Genomic DNA, 7,510 nt, shown 5'->3' with positions numbered 1-7,510 from the left:
CTGTGACCCTCAGAAGACTTCCTTTTCCTGCTCTTGCTGCTGCTGCTGCTGGGAGGATAACTGATGTAATTTTTTTGGCTTTCAGCCCAAAAATAAGTGGAAGCAAATGGTGCTGGCAGGTGGCTGTCTTGCTGCATGCTTGTCACCACTTTGTCAGATTAGGGAGCTTCCGCTCTGACCAGGAAGCCACGGCCCCTGGGAACTGGGCAACTCAGCAAGAAGAGCAAACACCAGGCACACACTCCGGGCGAGATTTCCCTGGTGACCGTCCTGTCTTGAGATCAACCCACTTGTATTAATTACACCTTTCTGACCCTCTAGTATAGTTTATATCATGCTCAGAAATAGACTATTAATGATGACTAAGCAAATATTCTTACACTTTGCTAGTAAGCATGGAGTGTGTAAACACTATGATTGTGAGTGTTTAGGTTTATTAACTGAACTTCCCTGGTGGCTCAGACGGTAAAGCGTCTGCCTACAGTGTGGAAGACCTGGGTTTTAACCCTGGGTTGGGAAGATCCCCTGGAAGAGGGCATGGCAACCCACTCCAGTATTCTTGCCTGGAGAATCCCATGGACAGAGGAACCTGGTAGGCTACAGTCCATGGGATCGCAAAGAGTCAGACACAACTGAGCAACTTCACTTTCTTTCTTTCAGGTTTATTAACTAACACAGCAGAGGTTTTACTCTGAGTTTTGAATTCTTGATGGAAAAAATCTTGTCACATTGACTACTTCCCAGAGGGCTGAGAGCACACCTGGATGGGGGTCCCTGTGGTGGGGGCAGTGGGGGCTGTGGGGAGAAAGAAAGTGACCCCCGAATCTGCCTGGGGCACCGGCCCTCACGCCACCCACCCGTGTGAGGCTCTGATGTTTATGTTTCAGCCATTATTCCCGAAGTCTCAGCTGATCCGCAGAGCTAAGCCTGGTGTTTCCTGGTAATGAAGGTCTGGGAGGTTTGCAAGCTGTTTTGTAATAAGCAGTTCCAGAGAAGATGACCGTGTCCCAGCAGCAATGATAGTGAGGGTCAAACATTCAGAACATCCTGATCGCAACCCCTGCTCCTGGGTTTTGGTGAAAAACAAAGCAGACGTGAATCCCAAAAGGCAAGAGGACGTGTGATGGGAGCAGATAATTCCTGAATCTTCATGGCCTGCTTTATTACTTACTGGTGCTTTCTTATGAGGCATTAAAAATAAATAATACAAGCTTTCCAAGGCCTTTTGTTACTGGGACACAAAGCTATAAAATTCATGAGCCTAAACTGATTTTACGTGTGCAGCTGTGAATAATCCAACTGTTCACTGAGAATTATCCAAATGGGTCTTCGAGGTATTTCTTTATAGCAGAAAAATCCAGAGCAATGGGATAATTTAACCACATGTTATGTTTTGAAACAACTTGAAAGTTTTTTGTTACCCGTCATATAAATGTTGAGCATAGATTACTTCTGTGAATACTGATACAGAGAATTTACTTAACAATCATAAATACAGAGAAGATTAATATTTATAATATATAAAGTGAAAGTGAAGTTGCTCAGTCATGTCCGATTCTTTGAGACCCCATGGACTGTAGCCTACCAGGTTCCTCCATCCAAAGGATTCTCCAGGCAAGAACACTGGAGTGTGTTGCCGTTCCCTTCTCTAGGAGATCTTCCTGACCCAGGGATTGAACCCAGATGTCCTGCATTGTAAGCAGACGCTTTACCGTCTGAGCCGCCAGGGAAGCCCATATATATAAAGATGTCTGCAAATAAACAAGAGGAAGATTATAAGTAAGCAAGGCAATGATTAGCAAGCGCACCAGGGTTTTGGCTGAACTCGCAACCAGTGGGTTGGAGGAGAAAGCCCCACCCACTGGCTGAAAGGTGTTTCCCTCTGAGTTCTGATCAGACACCTGGGACTTGCACTTAGGATGGTGTCTGCAGGGGATGCTGGCGTCTGGGCAGGTTTGGGGATGGCTGACATGTACTAGATACAGCCGAAGAGTAATCATCTTGAAAATATCAGTAAAATGGATAAATTTATGAAAAAAACACAACTGGCCAAAGTTCATTTAACATTTTTAGTTAGTCGCTCAGGCGTGTCTGACTCTTTGGACTATAGCCTGCAAGGCTTCTCTGTCCCTGGAATTCTCAGGCAAGAATACTGGAGTGGACTGCCATCCCACTCTCCAAGGGATCTTCCCGACCCAGGGATCAAAACTGAATCTCTTGCATTGCAGGCAGATTCTTCACCAACTGAGCCACTAGAGGAGCTCATTTTTAAAGACAATATAAACATCTAATGCAGAAAATTTTAAAGTAATGAATAATCATCAATGTTTCGGGAGTTAGAAAGTTATGCTCATGAGTTCTTTCAAGATTTCAAGACTTAACCCTGGGAAACCCACATAAAAGTTCTGGATCCTGCTCCAGGACTGACTCACCCGCGCCCCCGCCCTGCCCTGTGAATTCAGCACGGGACTGACCAACACCATCAGGAGGTGTGTCAGAAGGACAAACCCACCACAGGACGTTTTCAGAGAATCCGGAGCAGAGCCCTCTTCTTCACAAGGAGGCTCAGTACCAGGGAGACAACCCGGGGCTACGAGACAGCATTCAGGATGGTGAGCTTTATCTGATCATCTCAAAGGTTCCAAATAGAATCACACCGGACGCCCCTTCCTGACAGAAAGCCATCTGAAATCCACCGCAGGAACCACACTTAGAGGAAATTCCATCAATAACTGCAAGCAACCACAATTGCCTCTGGAAGTTTTGATCACTTCTTTATCACTGTCTTTCAAACTCCTCCATGTAGGAGAGTTCACTAAATACGCCAAATAAAGGCCCCATTGAGAAGACAAAAGACGGTGTTGTGTGGACTTGCGTCGCCGTGTGACAAAGTGCCTCAGCCCTGTGCCGTGCGCCTCATGCGTGAAGGAGTTTGGGCCTGGTTGACCTTGGCAGCCTATGGCTGCTCCTTGTTGAAATTATGACAAAACCCCTCACACAGGCTTGTCTGACCCCAGACTGGCTTCTGCACTCGCAGGCCGAGCAAACTGAAGGGGAGGAGGCAGAAGGGCCTGGGGTGTCTGGAGGGCTCCAGCCGGGTTGCAGCCAGGAGTGCCAAAGTCCCCGCAGGTGTGGTGAGGCTGGAGCACTGCCAGCACCAGAGGCTCTTCTGAGAGCCGACGCCAAAGCGGCCCGTCAGGTGAGCGCCAAGGGGATTAGAGACAGCAGGACCCGGGCAGGTTCACCGGAGTTCACGCTTCCACGGGAAGATGGCTCCAGGGCACCCCGCGGTCGCTGCAGGCCTCCGGGACTGTCACCGGCCAGGCAGCGGGGCTGCCCAAGCCAGCAGGAGTGAAAAAGTGGGCGCCTCAAAAGAATTTTGAAATCAAGTGTAGTTATAGGGCATTTCATTTGAATTAGCCAACTGTAAAATGTTAAGACTGTAAATATATTTTTAAAATTTTAATTCACGTGCAAATTTTTAATTCTGATCTCCCAAGGTTACAAAGCCATGTGATTTTCAAATTTGTTGGAATTTGTATATTGAGAATATTTTCAGAAAAAGTATATACCTCGAGTCACTTTTTTAGTTATTACAAATTCAACCACAGTAAAAGATTATAATTTTCTAGTCCAGTGTTCCCAGCAGGATGTTCAGGAAGGTGTTGAACATGAAGCTAGAAAAGGTGAGTTTCTTTTTATGAAATGTTTACCAATTATTTTATGCCTTAAATAAAGCAAAAACACTGGAAAACTTCAATTACTGATGATTGATGCTTTAGTTTGTAACTAGCTTCAAAATTCTAGGAACTAGGTAATATATTGTATCTTTCATCTATTAAATCTATACTTTATATGTATAAATGTGTATAGATCATTTTTCAGTATAGCTATAATTCTGTATCTCTGCTCCCCTTAACAATAAACTTCCCTAAGAAAACTTGCTTACCTCCTGCTTATGCTTTTAAAATGTCCTTATGGACTGTTTATGACTTGGAGAATTGGCATAAAATAATATTGTAATGGCTTTGCGCGGATACCATCTTATTTCTTCGACCAAGAGCAGATGATTTTTCAACACACTCCTCGTCTATAAACAAACTGTCTTCCATAATAACCAGCAGACAAAATAAATAATAATAGGGAAGAAATGCAGCATTTTCTTTCCTATGTTTAAATCGATGTCCTCAGTTTTTAAAATGACCAACCTCAGGTTGATGTTTGCCTCTTTCCGTGCACATGTGTTACACACACAAACCCCTAATAAAGCAGGGATTGGCCGCTTGCTACAGGGAGACTAGCGGCTTTTTGGTTCAATGGCTCTTCCATGCTAATACATGCGGTGGTAGGAATTTACTTAAGTGCTGTAAGCAAACCCAGGAATGCTTTTCCCCTACTACGTGCCTGAGGGAATTCTGTGATAAGGAAAACAGGCAGAGTTCTTAGACTTCTGGAACTCAGTCTCCTAGGAGGAAAAACCCATCAGCAGCTAAATACAACCTGTCTGATTGTGACTATGCAAAATCTTCTTTATAGTAATAATTAAACACTGTTTATCCTCAAACCATGCTGGAAACTTTTACTAGAAATAAATATCTCTGATTATTAGAAATATAAGTAATACGGTATTATGGTTATCAAATAAAATTCAGCAAAATGACTTCATATTTAAAGAGTTGCAACTCTCAGGTTTGGAAGTGGCAAAAAAAAAAAGTTTATCTAAAAGAGATGTTTTAGAATAGCAGTCCATTAAAATTAAGGTGTGAGAAATATGTGGAGAAATGACTAGAGAATAAACACAGATAAACCCAGAACAAATCATAAAAACTTGATCACAGAGTTTGTATTTCTTAAAAGAAAACAAAGGAAAAATGACTGTTAAATACACACATTGGAGAGAGAACTCAGCTTTTGTGGCTCATGATGTTTAAGGGTTTTTCATTTTGTTTTTGTTTTTTCCCCAATAACAGTGAAGAGCATCTTTATTGGGTAGAAGGTATGATCTGTGAAGAAGACAGGGTCACAGATTTTGATGTCAAGCAGGTATCACTGAGCACTCACGCTCTCCTCTCGCGCGCACAGGCAAACCTGAGCACTCACGGTCTCCTCTCGCGTGCCCAGGCAAGCCTACTGACCTTGTTTAAAAGTTTGGGTGCCATCAGTTGGTCCAGGATTTGCTAAAACCGATTTTTTAAAATTCCCTGCTATTTACTCCAAGTGGGAACCTACATTTTAAGGTGCTAGATTTTCTCATTTCAAACACTATAAGATTAGGAATATTGGTTTGGTTTGCTTGGATTTTAAGAAAATTGAAAGCACAGAAAATATCTTTATTTCATAACTGTAGAGTGGGGAGGGGGTTGTGGGAGAGAAGAAAAGGAAATCCATTCATTTAAGAGGAAAATGCATAAAACAAATACTTTTGGTAGGGACAGAATTTTAAATTATGATAATTTGGTATCTTGAAATCTTGAAGGATCCAATTAGGATAACTTAGTTTCTTTAAAAAAAAATACTCCCTAACTGATAATAAAATATTATGGCTCTCTGCAAAGGGTATAATGCAATATATTTTTCCATTCTCCTATAATGGTCCCTGACATTTCCAGTGTTTCTCTTTTACAAATAACCTGGCCATGAAGATGATTTTATGTCCCCTTGGGATTTGTGTGATAAATTCCTCAAGGTGCAGCCGTGGGGGAGATGGGCAGATGCTCACTGTGTTCACTAGTTTTGAACGGCTGTCTTAGGTGTTGGGGGGAAGCTTCCCTGGAGGCTCAGTGATAAAGTCTGCCTGCAAAGCAGGAGACTCCAGTTCAATCCCTGGGTTGGAAGATCCCCTGGAGGAGCAAACGGCAACCCACTCTGGTACTCTTGCCTGGGAAATCCCATGAACAGAGGAGCCTGGTGGGCTACAGTCCACAGGGTTGGAAAGAGTCAGACACGATTTAGTGAATAAGCAATAAAAACAGGTGTTTGGGACATTTACCCTCAACGCAACACTTCATGAGCTCGTGTGAGCTTAGACGCTGACCAGAATGTGGTATTTCCAGACTGCATTTTCTAACCACTTGGTGAATGTAAGTGGCACCACAGAGCTTTATTCTGCACCATCCTGATTACTGGTGAGGCTATCTTTATTTCAGTATATTTATCATTATACTCATTGGAAGGACTGATGTTGAAGCTGAAGCTCCAGTATTTTGGTCACCTAATGGGAATAGCTGACTCACTGGAAAAATCCCTGCTCCTGGGAAAGACTGAGGGCAGAAGAAGAGGGTATCAGAGGATGAGATGGCTGGCTGATGTCACCAATGCAGTGGGCATGAACCTGGGCAAAACTCAGGAGATGGTGAGGGACAGGGAGGCCTGGCATGCTGCAGTCCATGGGGCTGCAAAGACCTGGATACGGCTGGGCAACTGAACAACAACAAAATCATTATACCTATCATAAGTACTTTGATACTTAGTAGGAAATGTCACCATTCCACTTTTTGTTTATTAATTTTTAGGTGCCATTTTCAAGGTCCATGTAAAAACCTGTTGGGATTTTTATTAGAACCAGAGAGAATTTGTAATTCACTTGGAAGCAGAAGGCATCTTGTTGCTAACAGGTGTTCCTACCCATCAATGTTGTATATGAATCCCTGATTGTTCTATAATTTCATTCAATAAAAAGGGGTAGTTTTCCTTCTTATAATCTCTTGGTTTTACTGAGTAAACAAATATATCATCTTCAAAGAGTAATAGGATTTTTTAAAATCTTTACAGCTTTTATTTGTCTTCTTGGACTTTTACCTAAAAATAGTACAAAGGAGACATTACTTTGCCAACAAAAGTCCATATAGTCAAAGCTATGTTTTCCCAGTAGTCATGTATGGATGTGAAAGTTGGACCATAAAGAAAGCTGAGGATCGAAGAACTGATGCTTTGGAACTGTGGTGTTGGAGAAGACTCTTCAAAGTCCCTTGGCCTGCAAGGAGATCAAACCAGTCAATGCTAAAGGAAATCAGTCCTGAATATTCATTGGAAGGACTGACGCTAAGGCTGAAGCTCCAACACTTCGGCCACCTAATCTAAAGAACCGACTCCTTAGAAAAGACCCTGATGCTGGGAAAGATTGAAGGCGAGAGGAGAAGGGGACGACAGAGGATGAGATGGTCGGATGGCATCCCTGAATCTATGGACGTGAGTTTGAGCGAGCCCAGGAGTTGGTGATGGACAGGGTCCCTGGTCACAAAGAGTCGGACACGACCGAGTGACTGAACCGAACTGATATGTATAATTCTACATGTCTTCATTTTCCATTTCAGATGCCAAAAAGTTCAAAAGTGAATCTCAACCAGATGTTCTCCCAGCTTCCCCTCACGTGAGGCTCCGGCACCTTGTTCCCAGACCCAGATGGATGTCTCTGTGCCTTTGACTGTCGAGTGCCTGCAGGTCCTTCCAGGAGGGAGTGAGGCCCGGTGAGCTGGAGGGAGGCGAACATCCCCAGGAGCCAAGGACGCGG

This window comes from Capricornis sumatraensis, chromosome 6, assembly GCF_032405125.1.
Source record: "Capricornis sumatraensis isolate serow.1 chromosome 6, serow.2, whole genome shotgun sequence".
NCBI classification, from domain to species: Eukaryota; Metazoa; Chordata; class Mammalia; order Artiodactyla; family Bovidae; genus Capricornis; species Capricornis sumatraensis.
Note: the sequence above shows the minus strand (reverse complement) of the source record.